The sequence below is a fragment of the Haemorhous mexicanus genome, chromosome 13 (assembly GCF_027477595.1).
Source record: "Haemorhous mexicanus isolate bHaeMex1 chromosome 13, bHaeMex1.pri, whole genome shotgun sequence".
Taxonomy (NCBI): domain Eukaryota; kingdom Metazoa; phylum Chordata; class Aves; order Passeriformes; family Fringillidae; genus Haemorhous; species Haemorhous mexicanus.
The window spans coordinates 4,739,799-4,756,205 of record NC_082353.1 but is presented as its reverse complement, the minus strand read 5'-3'; the positions used below and the strand labels follow the sequence as shown (position 1 = coordinate 4,756,205).

The following is a 16,407-nucleotide window of genomic DNA, read 5'->3' as shown; positions in this document are numbered from 1 at the left end:
AGCCTCTGTCTGTAGGACCCTTTTAAGCCTTGTTTATTGATTTACTTTGAAACTACATCCTTGGCTCAAATGAGTGCAATCAGAGGTGGCAGAACTCCAGAGCAGAAGAGTTTATAACATATTTTCTAGGAATTGCATGTCATATCTGAAGGGAAAATGGAAGGGTAACATAAACACACACAAAGCCTGAGGATAATGTCTATTACTGTGTGGAGACAGTGGTCTCAGAGCCTGGAGTGATCTGATGAAGTCTGGTAGTGGAAATTTGGGCTAAGCTGTGCTTTACAGACTGGATTCTTTTATAAATGAAGCTGTGTAAAAGAAATTCTGGATTGCTGGGTCAGGTAAACAGCAAAGCAGGCAGCCTGCAGAGACCAGGCCACTTTGTCCTGACTAACTGCATTTCATGGAGCCTGGCTTCTGGATAACCTCTGCCAGTCACCCTGGCACCAGCTCACTGAACTTTGCCTCTGGGAGTTGCACCAGACAGAGATGTTAAGGCTCCTCACCCCATCACAGCACCACAGCAGGTCTGTATAATATCTTGCTTCCATCAGGGATCGTGTACTTTAAAGCTGAAAGCAGTTTGCCTTTGTCCTGAACATGCAGACAGAAAGAAACATAATGCTTGGGCTGCTTAAGTGCCTCTCCCTCTCTTCTCCACTAACTTGGCCAGGCATTTCCAGGTTTTAAGACTGACTCATTATTAGCCTCAGATTAGGCAGCAGCAAAATTGCTTAAACCTGGCTTAAGTGCCAGATAGGCCCTTTAATGCAGCCCTTTTGTCCTTGGACCATTGTCCTTGTGGTCTGTTCCCATCCCCCCTTCCCCGAGCTCTGCCTGGGGCTTGCTGGACTTGCTAAGAGCTTCTCTGCAGCTAGAAATGGATCTGCTTTTTTTCAGGATCTCTTTGTTGTCTTGAGCTCTCAGGGTGGCTGCCTAACACCTGCAACATTCCCACATCCCTGTGTAAATTACCTGCATCCCTCACTGACAAATGAGAGGCAATTGCCAGCAACCAGGTAACCTGGCATTCCCTTCAGCTGCCTTCTGCTTCCCAGCCAGCTCCAGGTGAGTGGGTGAGCTCAGCCCTGGCCTGTGCCCAGCTGGCTCTGTGACCTGGGGTCAATTGAGCCTTTCAGGATCCCACTGTTCCTGCCCCTGCAATCACAGACACGAGCTCTGGCTCTTGCAGCACCTGGGAAGCAGCTGAATAATGCTGGATAGGCTTGGCTTCCCACACAGCTCCCTGCCAGCTGCAGCTGTGGGCTTGTCTTTTCCAATCTATGGCTACCACTAGCACACTGACATCGCAGTTTGCTTTTTCTTTGGGTCTGGTAGTGACAAGTCTACCTGTTGGTGGAGGGGGAGGTTTGTTATTCCTCTCTGCCCAACTCCCCCTGCCTTGATGGATCTGGGGCTGTGACTGCCCTGCTTGACAATCTTCAGGTACTGTCAGCTACTTCACCTGCTCCATCCTTGGCTATTTGCCCAGCCCTCCTCTCTTCCTGCTCTATGTTCCCTCTTGGGGTGACCTTATTTACAAATTTTGCATATTTAATGTCCTGCTGATGACTCACAGAGCGATCACTTTCCTTCTAAACTGTCCTGCACTGTCCAAATTAATTCACATTCTGCTTTCTGACAGCCCTTCCTGGACACTTACCTTCTTCCTTCAGCTCAGGAGTTTTAAATCTCCTCATACTTGCTCTTCCCTGCTCCTTTCTTGATGTCTCTTTCTCACCATCCACTCACCCCCTCCATTCTCTTTGACTTGACCTTTCTCTAAATACCCATATCTGGGCTCTGCTGAAAGCTGGATGGTTCTGCCCAAAGGTTATCTCTGAAATCCAACTCGTCCTCCCTGTGCACCCAGCTGAAATCCCTTTGGAATGCCCAGGTTTTCGAAGCAATCAGATTTCTGCCACACTTATCAGTGCTGTGCAGAGTCCCACACACCTTATCATTGGGATTTTCCTGGGAGCCTCTGGCAGTGCAGTGTTAAAGGGTTGTGTGAGTGTGTCTCACCCAGCCTGTCACCATCTCCCTCGCACTCCCTGCGAAGTGCCTGTGCCTCCTGCAGGCAGCCTGTCCTCCTGGCCCTGCTCCATCCAACCATCAGCTGGATTTTCCACTGCAGACATGCTGAGTTTTCCTGCCAGCCATGCCAGTTCCCATCTGCCACTGCATGCTTCTCCCAGGTTACTCCCTCTGCAGCAGAGGAGCAACCTGTAACCACTGACAAAGGCTTTTTTCCTTCTTCTGAATCCCTGCTAAAATCTACTGGGCTGCACTGCTGCTGCTGCCCAGTGTCTGCCTTCATGTTTGTGCTCCTTTGCCTGTGTATGGTCTATTTGAGTCCCCTAAGTGTGTCCTTGGGATGTGGCCACACTTCTGAGCGTGGGACTGTCCCTCTGTGCCATCAGCAAGATGAGGCCATCATACAGCCCACAATGAGGGAGGAAAGTGTAATCATGGAAGCCTAAATGATGAAGTCAGGTCATTTTGGTTTCTGAGAGCAGCAAACACCAGGCTGGTTTCAGGGTTTGCAAATCTCCCGATTCCCAGGCCCATTGTTTTGGTATTGCCTCTGTGAAGAACAGCAGCTCTGGCTCTCCTCCCACAGATTATCTGGGCATGCAAATGACCTCAGACACATACACTGTCATTTTCTCATGCTGTGATTTTCCTTACACCCCCCTGCGGGACATGACAATAAAATTACCCCTCTTGTTCCTTTCCCACAGACAATCTTGCAGCGTGTCAGTCAGCGTCACGTGAGCAGTCCCCCATCCATTGCTCCTGGGACCCGGGGGGTGATTTGGAAAGGATCTGCTGGGCTGTCACTCACCTCCATCTGCCTTCAGGAGAAGGATTCTGGGTTCCATGCTGTTTCCTCTTGTGCCTGTGTGGCTCTTTGATCACAATTGGCTTCTCAGGCCTTCAGAATCACAGCTGCCCTGTAAGGTTTGCCCGTAATCCTGCTGACATGTTGTTCCCTGGCAAGCTCTGGGCTTTACTTGCTCCCAATTTGGGATTAACTGCTATTTCTGATGATTCTGCTGTTGCCACAGATGTCCTGTTTCTTACCTGGATTTCAGAGCTGTTTGGGTCTAAAGTACTCCTGCCCTTCTCTGTCACTGTCAGCTGACCAGCCACATTTTTACTTCAAGATTTCATTATTGAATCCATTTCTCTCTCTCATTTTTGTCCTCACCGACCCTTGTGCACAACATACAACCAGACCTGCACCAGGAATTTGTGTGGAGAGCCTGCATGAGCCTGCAGCACTCACCAGCACTTGCCAGCATGGTTCCTGTCTGGAAAACAAAAGCATCAGAGCTCTGACATGACAGCAAGATCTATGTCAGATAAACCCATGTGCTTTCTCATCTTCCCCCCCGAAAGATTTCAGACAAGCACTGAAGTTTACACTCCTGGAGCTGAGTTTGAGCTGGTCAAGCCAGGATCAGAAATGTTTGCAGGCAGGAAGGTTTGTACTCAAATATTTCTCTTCTTCCCACTTATTGCAGTGTGTGCTTTCAGGAGCAGAGTTGGTTGCCAGCTGCAAGCAAATGGCCATGTGGTTCTTTCCAGGGCAGAGCTAGTGGTGATACCCCCTTGGCAGTGGGGTGTGGAGCTGCTCCAGGAATTTTCATCTCTAGGAGAACTGTTGTGCAAGTGATGGGGACAGTGAGTGGTTGTGGATGGCTGGTACTGAGCACATCGGTGTGTTTTGTGGATATGAGCTGTAAAAATCATAGAATCAGAGAATCCCAGCCTGGCTGGGCTGGAAGGGACCTTAAAGCTCATCCAGTGTCACTTCCTGCCACAGGCAGGGACACCTTCCACTGTCCCAGGGTGCTCCAGGCTCTGTCCAGCCTGGCCTTGGACACTGCCAAGGATCCAGAGGCAGCCACAGCTGCTCTGGGCAACCTGTGTCCTGGCCTCCCCGCATTCAGAAATTCCAGGGCCTCCCCACCTTTCAGAAATACCACAGCCAGAAATTCCTTCCCAATCTCCTATCCATCCCTGCCCTCTGGCAGTGGGAAGCCATTCCCTGTGTCCTGTCCCTCCATCCCTTGTCCCCAGTCCCTCTCCAGCTCTCCTGGAGCCCCTTCAGGCCCTGGCAGGGGCTCTGAGGTTTCCCTGGAGCCTTCTCTAGTCCAGGTGAGCACCCCCAGCTCTGCCAGCCTGGCTCCAGAGGGGCTCCAGCCCTCAGAGCATCTCTGTGGCCTCCTCTGGACTCTCTCCAGCACCTGCGACCCCAGGGCTGAGGGAGCTCTGCGGGTGGGGTCTCACCTGAGAGAGGGGCAGAGTCCCCTCCCTTGACTTGCTGATGTAAAGCTCCACTGTACAGAGGCCATGTCTAGATCAGGTAACTTTTTAGAGGCCTGAAAGGTCTGAGCATCCAAGGATACCCTCTGGAGACTGGGAAGGGGGCAGAGCCCATGAAGGAGGAAGACAGATTGTCCAGAGCATAGAGGAGGAGTGTCTGGAGTGGAAAAGGCTCCCTGGGCACAGGATGCACTCTTTGCACCACCTGCCCCAGAGAAGAGATTGAGCAGGTAAATTTTCCCACCTGGGTGTACAGAGCCCCTGTGAATGCTGGAGCTCAGAGTTCCACTCCCTTCCCACATCTCCTGTGTCTGGTAGAGAGGGAAAAGCACTGAGGGAGGAATACTCCAATACTGAAATCAGGGACTAAATCAGACTGCAGTAAGAAACAGCTTCAATTTTTCTGTAATATTTTTTATATTTGATAATATCAGGAGTAACCTCCTGGTCAGATGTTTCAGGAAATTTAATGACCATCTGTGAGAGGGGACCTTGGCTTCACCTTCCATCTTCCAGGCTTGCAGAAGCTGCCAGCTCATCACTGGCACGTGCAGCAGCACTGATGTTACCTGGGGTTAGCAGGGGAAAGTTTCCCTAGGTCCTTCTCCTGCCTGAATTCTGGGAAAACAGGGCTCATGAACCCCTGTTTGTACAGTCAGAAAATGCCCTTATTCCCTTCAATTATAATCCCAAACTGAAAAATTAATTGAGGCAGGTATTAAATTAGGCAGGTTTTGCTTGACTAAATATTTACCATTTGGGAGCCTAATCTATTCACTTAATAATCTAACCCTTTTTTATTTTTTATTATTGGTTTGCAAAAAAATAATAATGTCTATTCCATTAGGAGCTGCTGCTGGCTTAAGAGGATTTCACTCCCATTTTATGGTTTGGATCAAAGAAAATTTATTCTTGCAACAGATTTAATGATTCTTAGCTAACATTGTCTTCCCAGCTGCAGTTGGACTGTAATAAAAAACCCTTTAGCTTTTGTTAGACTTGCACATTCTTTGCTGCCAATAATGATTAATCTTTCCCCCTAGAAGACCACCTTATTACTTGGGTTTGACTTGGGAGCTGCCATTCCCTCTGGAGCTTGATCAGGGCTTTCTCCCAGCACAGCTGTGACCTGGAGCAGCACAGGTGTGACCTCAGTGCCTGCCTTGGCAGTCTGTCTTTGCCCCCTGATTGCTGCTCTGTGGCACTCCTCCACACAGCAGAGCTATCTTGGGGATGACAGGGAAATAATTGCAAGAATTCCTGAATACTTCCATGCATGGAAAGGCCCTTGGCATGCCAGCAGGGAGGGTTGTCTAGAAACAGGGGTGAGGGGATGCAAGGTGGGGGGCAGCTCCCACTACCCCCTGATCTTGGGTAAGCATGGGGAGCAGGGATCCTCACCCCAAACCAGGCCACTGCCTCCTCCCAGCTCTGCTTTTCCCCTTCCAGCTCCCAGGGGCACAGACCATATCCCAGCCATCCTCTAAATCAAGGGGGAGGGATGGGGATGCTCCTGGAAGGCACAGGAGGAGGCTGAGAGTGTAGGGCTGCTCTTGGTAGATGTCTGGGACAGCATTCCAGCAGATGATTTTGGAACATTGCCTGACATGTGAGTTTGGAGCTTCATGCTGAGAAAATGTGTGGGTTAATTCCTGGCCATTTTGTCTGTGTTTTGAAGGTTTGTAGTAATAAAACCCCTGGGAAGAAGAAGGGAAGAGATGATCCCTTTGTCATTAGCAGGACACAGGTGCTGACCAGCCTGTCACACCAGGCAGGAGGGAATTTATGATAGATTAATTTGCTGTGCTGTCCCTCTGCCTTTGCCTGTGGGATTTTTGGGCAAGGTGCTCACACTGGAGATGTTGCCTGAAGGAATCTCTTTGCCCTGGCTGTGCTGGTTGTATGAAGAGAAGTGACCCTCAGAATTAAAACAGAAGTGGGAAAGGCTGCTCACTCACCAAAAAGCCCTGACACCTATTGCAAACTGTGCCTACCCACCTCCACAGGGGGTTTCTGAAGGCTTAGGGAGCACTGGGCTATCCCTGCAGGTCACTGCAAGGACTGGAATCTGAAGGTGCTTTGTCACTGTGCCTGAGCCATGTGGTGTTGAGCAAAAATATCCACAAAATTCAGGGCAAACTCAGCAAGTCATTTTCAGCCAAGGAAACACATCCAGCACTCCTATGGGATTACAGCTCCAGTCCTTTCTGACTTAGTTTAAAACAAAATTGCTCAAGTTTTCATTTTGAGGAGCCATTTCATTCAGAAATGTAGCTGGCTGATGCTTTTAGAGCTGCACAAAAGCTTCTGAAACTAAAACCAAACAAATTTTCTTTGGGGTTGGCTGGGAAAAATGTTTTTGGATTTGAGTTTTTTTTCTTCAACAAAGGAACTTGATGGTGTTTTGCAATGGCTTGGCCTGACAAAGTTTGGGTATTTTTTTCCTCTGTTGTTTTTCTTTTAGCTCAGTCCTAGAGAGGTTCTGCTGATCCCACTGACATTCTGGCTGGCTGAGATGTTTGGTTCTTCTGGGAGACCCCTCCATCCTCTTCCTGGTCAGGAAAGGGACACAACTGGGCTCCTGGAAGAATGACTGGGTGGAGGGTGAAGCTGAGAGTGGAGTTGTTCTGTGTGTGAGAGTAAATCTGGATGAACATCCCTTTCCCCTTGCTGAGGGAGCACTGCGGTGTCCCTGCCTGCCCTTCACACCAAATGTGGGTGAGTTTCACCACTTCCTTTGTTTTAAAAATCATTGCACCTTTATTAATAGAATCACAGACTGGTTTTGGTTGGAAGGGACCTCAAAATTCACCTCATTCCACCCCCTGCCATGGGCAGGGACACCTTCCACTAGCCCAGGGTGCTCCAAGCCCCATCCAACCCAGCCTTGGACACTGCCAGGGATCCAGGGGCAGCCACAGCTGCTCTGGGCAGCCTGAGTTTGCCCACTTTCTTTTTTGTGTTTTTTTTAGTCATTGTGCCTGTATTCCTTTCCAACCATCAGGTCAGGGGTGGCCATATCATGTGTAGGGAGGATGTTTTCTCTGTCCTTGCTGCTCCAGCTGGCTGCCCCTTCCTGTACCCCTCTGGGACTATTTCTGGGCTCACAGCACTTCTCACCTTCCTTGAGTGGAGGCTGTGTTTTCTCACATCCTGCTCAAGTAACAAAACCAACCTTCCAGTGTGAAGGGGACTGATCCAGGGTGTTTGAGGTTTAACTCTTCCATGTCTCCCCTCAGAGCCTTTCTTGCCCCATGGCAGCCCCCAGGGCTTGGGCAGTCACACTGTGTCACCGGCCAGTGTTGTGCTGGTCAGCTGGGTCATGAGTGTTCCAGCACTGCCCTGGGCACAGGCACTTCAAAGAACTTTCCATGGACAGGAAACAGGGAGATTAGAGGCACTTTCTTTTATTTTATGCAAGCATTTTGCAATGTTCTAGCTGGTATTCCTGAGGTTCCATGTTTAACCATGAGCAGGAGGCACCACACACCACATTTCTGAGGAATGAGAGTCACAAGGCTCCGTCCTCACACAGCCCAAGAGCCAAGTGGCTCCAAGTGAGCTTCAGGACTGGCTGGGATGCTTCCTCTGGCCGCAGGGAACAGCTCACCCTGACCATCACAGGCACTGCTCAGAGCCTGAGGATGGCTGTTCTCTGTCACCTTGCACCCCCAGAGACAGAGCACCTTCCTCAGAGTGTGCTCTGGGAGGCAGTGCTGAGGTAGCCAGAGCTCCTGACAGGCTGGGGGAGTGGGTGGTGCTGGGGTTTTGCTGCCTCTTCTTTTCTCTCATGCCGTTGCACCATTTCCAGATGTGCATCAGTTCCACTCCTTCCCACAGCAGTGGAGCAAACAGGAGTGGAGTTCTTCCCCCTGGGAAGAGCACTCTCCAGCTGCTGTTCCTCCATGCTTTCTCCCCAGCAAAGTAAACAGTTTACAGAGGACTTTGTAAACAGCAGATTTGTTTAGGATATTGTCTGCCCTCCCCTCGTCTCTGTGCTCCCTTATTCAGCAGCACAGGGAGGGCTGACCTGCCATCTGTAGGGCTGGGTTGGAGGGGACAGCCAAGAGGAAGGAGTTGTGTGCACTCCTGCATTCCCTGTGAGCCTCGTGGATTGAGGGCACCGTGCACAAACACTGTGCCTGCAGGGAAATGCTTCTGCACCCAGCAGAGAGAGAAGCTGGCATGGGATGCCTTTGCAGGACATGGTTGCATGGGAGAGCAGAGTAAGCAGAAAGCCCCAGGGCACTGGGAGAGATCACACACCTTCAAAGGCAGGAGCTTCATCCGAGAAAAACACTGCCTGGTTGACTTCCTTGGAAAGCTGATTGTCCACCCAGGAAGGGGAGGCTGTTAAATGACCTCAGTGGGAGGAACATCTGAGGATGTCTGTGCTCCCTTCAGAGCTCTTCACACAGGGATCCAGCCTGTGCTCACCTTCCCTCTTAACCCTTGGAAAGGAGCAGAGGAGGGAGAGAACAATTTCTACCTGAGCTTCTGCACCTGACACAGCAGCTCTGTCCAACTTCCCTCCCAGAAAACTTCCCTAACAGAAAACCATGAAACCTCAGGTGCACACACAGCAGACAGGAGCAGTCTCAGGAGGGGGTGAGGGGAGCCTCAAGTAGAGGTTGACATGTCAAAAAGAGGATCAGGGGTTGGGGGAGTAGCAAACAAAGGTTCAGAAGCAGTCAGGGAATGTTCCTCAAGCCCCAGATGTTTAGTGCAGCTGTGGGTGAGTTCCTTCTGCTCATGAAACAACAGACCCTGTAGAGGAGGGAGCAAAGCCTAAATGTTTCAGCACACTTATTGTCTGCTGGGTTTTTTAAATTCTGTCTTGTAAATCTGAGCAGCTTCAATCTGTGACAGGCCCTCGAGCCACTGCCTCTGTACTCCACCATTCCCCATGGACAGGAGGGATAACTGGGCAGGCTGGGCACTCAGGAGCTGACAGCAGATTGTTTGGCTTTTTGTTTGCCCCTGTTCCCTGCCAACCACAAGTCTGAGGCTTGAATTTAAACATCCTGGATAGAAAGGACAAGATCTCCAAATGACAGCTCTGGTTTGTTGCCAGGGAAGTCTTGCATCCAGGAGACACAAACAGCTCCACAAAGCCAAACACGGGGAGAAGCAACCTGAGTCCATTCTCCACAGTCTGGGCTTCCCAAGTATGTTGCTGCTGAATGCAGTTCTGAGTGGTCTCCACCTCCTCTGTTTGTGTGACCATGTGAGGGCTGGTGACCTGCTCTGGCTGTGTCCATATGGGCTCATTATTAGCAAGAAAAGGCCAGCAAGTTTTCCTGCTTCCCTCAGAGGCATGGAGGTATGGCCCAGACCCAGCCTGGCCCAGGAGCAATTGTGAGGGCTTCATTCTGGATGGCTTCTCAGGATACTTTAAATACCACATAAAAACCCTGTTTGCCTTTGAGGGATGTGGATAGTTGAGTGTTGTCCAGCAGAATCCTGTTGATTTTCTGGTGAGCTCTAACTGTAAATATTTGAACAAAAAATTATCTCGTGTTAACCTTAGAGAAATTTAATCTCTCTGTACATAGTGAAATCTGGCTTGAGTCACATGTGGAAGTGAGAGTGGTAGTTCCATCCCCAGTGGAGTTCCTCCACATTGGCACAGAAACCAGCATGTTGCCCATCATGGAGGGCACCTTGTTCCTCAGGAAGGGCTGAAAGGACACTGGAATTGCTGTGGGCAGGATGAGGATGCATTGGTAGAGGTTGATAAGTTCCTGAACAGGAAAGCAGGAGAGCTCCACGTCGTGTGGGATGACTGAGGTGGCCAATGGAAGGCTCAGGGCTGTCAGGATTGTTGATAGTTCCCAAGTCTGTTTCCTTGCAGGGTCTGGATTTAGCCTGTAGCATGGGACCAGTTTTGCTATCAAGCTCAAAGCTCAAGCAGATTTTCAGCTCTGCTTTAGGTAAAATCCCCCTCTGCTCAGCTCAGCTCACTGATGAGCATTGTGCCCTCTTTGGGGGACAGTGGATGTGTCAGGAAGGGCTAAGTTCCCTTTCTTTTCGTGGACACTCACCTTTGTCAAGGTGTAGAGGAGACAGGAAGCTCCCTGGAAACCTCTGCCACCACCTCCTGTCTGCCTAATTTGTCCCTGGAACTCTGCTGCAGCCTAGGATAGCCCTACCAGAGTCACAGAGGGCAGAGCTCAGTCTGAGGGAAGGAAGAGGAGTACAAATTACCAAGGAGAGGCTTGTGTGGGTGGAGGGAGGCAGCAGCAGTACCAAAGCAGAAGTAGGAAAAGTGGGAAGAATTGTCATTCCATGGGGAACTGAGGGGTGTGAGGAGAGAGCTCCCACAGCCCTGCAGACCGTGCTGGACTCAGAGGGCACTGGCAATGTCTCAAGCATGGATGTTCCAGCTGAGGAGCAGCTGGCAGCTGCCCCTGCAGCCCTTGGGTGCCTTGAAATCCCATCTTCCTTGACAATCAGTTAGATCCCTTGGGTGGAAACATCTGGAAGCTCTCAGCATTCTCTCCAAACTCCCCCTGCTTAGAGCACCCAGGCAGGCAGGTCTGTTGGTTTTGTACCCATCCAAAGGGAGTGAGTGCAGGGCTGAGCTGTGGCTGGGATCCCATAGGGAAGGGAGATATCCTTACGTGGTCCAGCTCAGCTCCATTCCCTGTTTCAGGCCTCGGTTTGGGCGTAGCTTCTACATGTGAGAGTTGGGAGCTCATGTGCAGGCAGGAGCTCCAGCAGGCTCTGGCAATTCCCATTTAGGTTTGACCTTTTGCTGGATATTAAAGCCTTGCTGTGGCTCAGTAAGATGAACACTGCAGCAAACACAATTCCTCAAGATGAAATATCTCTCCAGAGGGTAATTCCAGCCTCATTTGAGGGTTGCTGGATTTTTTTTTTTTCCTTTCCAGCTGAATCATTTATTCCTGGTGTCAGGAAGGTGCAGAATGACTTTCCCCACTGGCTTTCAGAGCTTCATTGATTCTTCAACTCCCACTCCTGCAAATCTGCTGGAACAGCAGCCCTTTGCCTCTCCAATTCTCCTAGGAGGGGAATGGGGAAGGGAGGGTCTCAGAATTGAAGGAGCTCTTCAGGGCATGCATTCACAATCTGGGGGAGATGCCATCATATTTTAAGCTCTGTAATCCAGAGGCAGAGTATTTATCTGTAGGTTTTTTGTGCCTTAAAAGCCTTCTCAGCACTCTTCTGTCTGTGTGGGGAAGGGAGCAGAACACATTTCACTGTGGTTGTACAGGGCACTGTGGACCTTTGGCCCTTCCTGCTTTGTGGTTCACTGTTGCAGCTGAACTCTGCTCAGGATGGGTTTGAATCCCTTCAGCAAAGGAAGGCAGTGTGCTCCCAAATTGTGTGCAGCCACAAATCCAATCAGTGCCTGGCTGCCAGGCAGCAGTGACTGAAGCCAGGCCTCTGCCTGTCATCATCAATCCATTTGCAGCCCTGGCTCTGAGTTCACACCTTGTGCTCTCTGGGGCAGCTCTCTTCTCTGCACTCCTGGGAGACTGGGAAAGGCTTCTCTTCCACTTGGGGGTGGGGAGATGGGAGAGCAAGAGCAGAGGAGTGAGACCTGGAGCAAAGAGGGTCCAGAACCCAATGTGAGGGTGCCATCACATCACCCTGGGGTCGTGTGTGCGAGCAGGAGCGGCCGGAGCAGTGGCCACCAGGCACTGGGGTGTGCAGCTGAGGGAGCCAAGTGGGTGTAAAGGGCAGGGTCCTGCTTCACCCCTCTCCAGAAGAGGAGCAAATGGAGCAGGACTTGCTGCCACGTGGAGCCCAAGCTTTCCTTGGGGCTGAATAGATCCCTGTGTCCAGCAAAGTTTGTCAGCAGGTGCTGGCTGCCCGAGCCCAGAGCTTTGATTTAAGCAGTCTGAACCAAGACCATTAGCACTTACATGATTCCCCTGCCAAGCAGTTGTAAATGTTTCTATTTGTTCTGCACTTGGCCTGGTTCCTCCTGTTTATTATCCTAAATGTGCCCAGGACATGACCCTGCTCCCCTTCTCTGGCACTCCCTCCAATTCCATTTATTTTCCACTGCTTCCCATGAACCCCTGTGACATAAGTACCATTCAAAGGACAGAAGAATGGAGGGAGGTGGATGTTCATGGAGGTGCTGTGCCCTCCTTGGGATCAGGCACTGGCACCAGTGTCAGAAGGAAGTGCAGAAGGATGCTGCCAAGGAGCTGGGGGCTGGGAAACGATGGTGGAAGCTCAGAGCTGGCAGACATTTAAGTCACTCTTTATTGCAGTGCTGCACAGGAACAAAAAGGATCAATATTTATTAGTTGCAGAAAGCATAATTTTGCATGAAAGGCATTGATCAGCGTGTCAGCCCAGACAATGTCATTACATCTTTATGATTTGGTCAACATCCCTCTAGGAATTAGGACATTGTTCCCTAGACAGACAGAGCTGGGGGGTGAAGGAAGGGTTCAGCATGGTGCTGTGATCAGAGCAGGGCACAGTAGTAGGAGTGTTTGGTGTCACAGGATGGGCTCAGGGGCTCTGGTCCTCTGCCTCATTGTTCTGTGTGGTCAGTTTGTCACTGAGGTCTAAGGGCCACCAAGAGAAATTCCCTATTTCAGAGTCAAGTCCTAATACCTGAGTCTTCTTTCCCACTGAATTAAGCTGTGTGTGTGAAAGCTCCCCCATCAGTAACAGTGCACAATAATTTGCTTTATGGCATTGGCTTGGAGGAGGCAGGGGAGCTCTGTGGCAGCCTCCAGTGAGGTGGAGATGGGTTGGAGAGGATCAGGTGGAAATAGGAAGGTGAGGATGGTGGAAGTTGTTGCAGGTTCACAGCTGGACACAAAGCCAAAGGGAAGAGGCTTCTGGAGCTGCACTGTGGGAGATGACTGCTGCTCACATCTCTCCTTGTTGTGGGTCCAGCAGTTCAAATCCTGCCTTTTCCATCCCTGTGCTGGCCCCAGCAGAGACACAGGAGCAGAGAGATGGGCCTGGAAGCAACAGGCCCTGTGGTTTTGCAGAATGCCTGAGTCAGGACTCTGGGGTCAGAATTCCCAGCAGTGCTATGGATTCCCTCAGGGCAAGCCACAAGCCAGCCACACATAAGGCAATTGCAGAGCTTGGCTTCCACTTGGATACCAAAATAATCAGCTCCACAAAAACAGCCTGCTCCAGTCACTAGGAGCACAGTGTCTGCTCAGAAAAACCCTGAAAAAGTCCTCATGGGAGCAAGGAATTCTTCCAGCCCCAGCGCTGTGCTGGATGTGAGCCAGGAGAACATGCCCCTGGCATGGTAAAAAGATCCTGATGGGTTCACAGGCTGGTTGTGAGTCAGTCTAGGTGTTTGTAGATAAAAGGTGTCATCCAGTGAAGATGAGTGGCTCTGTCTGGCACTCTGAATGATAAATGAGGTGTTGTTCCATACAATCAGAAGGAACCTCTGTGTGAATCCTGAAATACAGTTTTTGAGACAGCTGTTCCTGCCTAACCTGACAGGCAGCCCTTTAGTCAGCAGGAGAGGCTGCTGAAGAGGTGGCATGCTCAGGTTTGAAGTGCCTGCAACCCACCTGCATTGCTGCAGGGATTTGTGGATCTGGCATCCCTGGCAGGAGAAGCATGAGGCTGAGGGACCCCTCGAGCATGGGAGCTCCAAACTGCAGCCCAGCAAGGTCCAGCATCACTGTGCTGCTCCTGAGAGTCTGGGGGGCTGCACTGGTGTAGGTGAGTCAGAGAGCCTGGGTGGGGGCTGGGGGGTGTGTTCCATCCAGGAGCATTGGGAAGGAATGAGTTTTCAGCCCCACTTTTGCTTGGCCAGTTGGAATGCCCAGAGCAGGCAGCTTTGCCTCATGAAGTCTCAGTGAGAGAACCATTAATTTTGTATTAGACCAACAGAACTTCCAGCCCTGTATCCTGTCTCCCCCAGAAGCTGAGCTGGATGCCTTAAAGGAAGACATAAAAATCCCATAAAGCCCATAACTGTGCAATACTACCCTGTGAGGGGAGATTCCCCCCTGACCCCAGCTGGCAGCAGCTCCTACCCCAGAGCAGGAGAGAGGCAGGAGCTGCTCTGATTGTCACTGGAGCTGGAGTCCCTGCAGATGCTGTTCTTGTGCACATGAATGTCCAATCCTGTGGTGAAACTCTTTAATTCTGGTTGTTATAGTGCTTTTTTGATATCCTGGTGAGGAGCTGATAGTCTTGGATCACCTGCTGCAAGCTGCTCTTAGGAGAGCAGAAGAGGAGCTTTGCCCCTTCCTGACACCAGCCCCTGTCCCTTCTTGAATTCTGGAATTAATTTAAAAGTATCCAAGGCCAAGCTGGATGGGGCTTCGAGCAAAGTGGCCCAGTGAAAGGTGTCCCTGCCCCTGGCGGGGGTGGAACTGGGTGAGCTCTGAGATCCCTTCCAGCCCAACCATTGTGGGATTGTGTGATTAACTCTCCCTGTGGCCTGAGCCCACTGTGGTGGAGAGGAGCAGCACTGCCCATTGCCGTGGGCTTTTGGCTCAGGTGCTGCTCTCCAAGCAGCCATGTACCAAAGGTAGGTTTCTGTGCCTATGGAGTACTCAGTGGATGTTGCTTAGAGAGGGGTTGTGGGGCTAATCAGAGACTGGTTGGTCTATGGCTGGGTGTAAGCTCAGTCTTTGGGTGATAGAAGCACTTTGTAGTCTGACAGGGCCCTCTCAATCCTCTTCCTTGGACATGCCAGCCAAGCCCCTTGCTGTGAGTGCCAGGTGCAGCTGCTGGGATGCTGAGCAGGTGCTGTGTGACAGAGGCTGGGGCTGCTGGAGACCAGGATGGTGTCTCACTGTGATGCTTGGGAGGAGAGCTTGACACGACTTCAATGAGAATGTTTTAATTAGATTTTTGCTAATTAAGTAAAAACTTTGATTTTCACCCATGGAAAAAGACCAGGCTCCCAAATAGCCACCTTTAGGATGAGATAGCCATCCCAGAGACCATCTGGTTTGGCATCCCCACCCCCCCATCCCTGGCCAGGGGAGAAGTTGGGTCGAGAACTACCCAGGAAGGAGCAGCAAAGGTGTGTTTGCCTGCTGGCAGAACGGGAGAGGGGAAGGGAGGCAGAGAGCAGGTCTGGGCATGCACAACGGGGGGAGGTGACACCGCCTGCGATAATTGGACCATTAAATCTCACAAAGGCACCGACACTTTCACAATGTGGCTCAGGGAAACAATCACTCTCCAGTGGCAATCGGAGCTATCTGCAACCATTTTTCTGCTGATCCAGTGCTTAATCCCATTGTTCAGACTCCAGGTTAAATTGTCCTCAACCCACAGTGCAGAGGCCAGCTATGTTTGCAGAGATGTGCAGGTGCAACTGAGGGGAAATTTTGGCTCAGAAATCCATTTGTAAATATCTCTCAAATGTCTGCTCCTGTTCCCTCTGCCTCCTCTCTGCCAGCCCTTCCACCTCCAGAAATCTGCACATTAGAGGGAGCCATCCCAGTCCACTGGTCAATCCCCCTTTATTCTGCCCTGCTTCTCCTGAGTGCAAAGAATGCCAGAACTGCCTGGTACAGTCACAAAATTGGCTTCAAATGCTTCTAGTTTGCAGAACTGATTTAACTCTCTTTATTTACTGTAGGTCTGGGGAGGAGGGGTTTAATCCTTTAGCTGCATTCTCAGACTTTTCAGCTGTGGGAGCCCAGAATGCCATTTCTGCAGTAACAAAAGTGGAATTTTGCATGCAGACCCAGGGCCCCAGGAGATGGGGACTGAAGAACACCCTGTTTCTGAAGGCTTTGTAGTAAAGTTGTGGCTCTGGCTGTTTTGGGGCTCTCAAGGCTGATCCTGGATAATATCTTTATAGGTTCTTAATTCACCAGCTCTAATCCATGGAGCACATCAATGCCCCTCCTCCCCCCAGCAGATTGATGTTTGGATGGTGAAGTGCAGGCAGGAGGTTTGACCAAGGCTGCTCAGATCCCTGAGCTGGGTTTGTGGTGCTGGCTGTTCCTGGCCAGGGACAAAGTCCTGCTCCCATGTTTGGTCACTGATCCCGTTCAGTTTTGGAGTGTTCAGGGGGTAACTGTGCTCATTGCTGGGGTGCTGGCACAAGTTTTTGGGCTGAGACGCTCGAGGTCT

At 50.8% G+C, this 16,407-nt stretch overlaps 1 long non-coding RNA gene across 1 annotated transcript in view; it reads left to right on the top strand.

Moving 5' to 3' along the window:
* Positions 1-2,495: 2,495 nt before the first annotated feature.
* The window catches only part of LOC132333170 (uncharacterized), a 63,074-nt gene continuing 49,162 nt past the window's right edge, over positions 2,496-16,407 (top strand). Inside the window, exons 1-2 of the long non-coding RNA XR_009488080.1 lie at positions 2,496-3,493; positions 6,803-7,056. This is a non-coding gene — a long non-coding RNA (uncharacterized LOC132333170). The remainder of the gene's footprint in view (positions 3,494-6,802; positions 7,057-16,407) is intronic.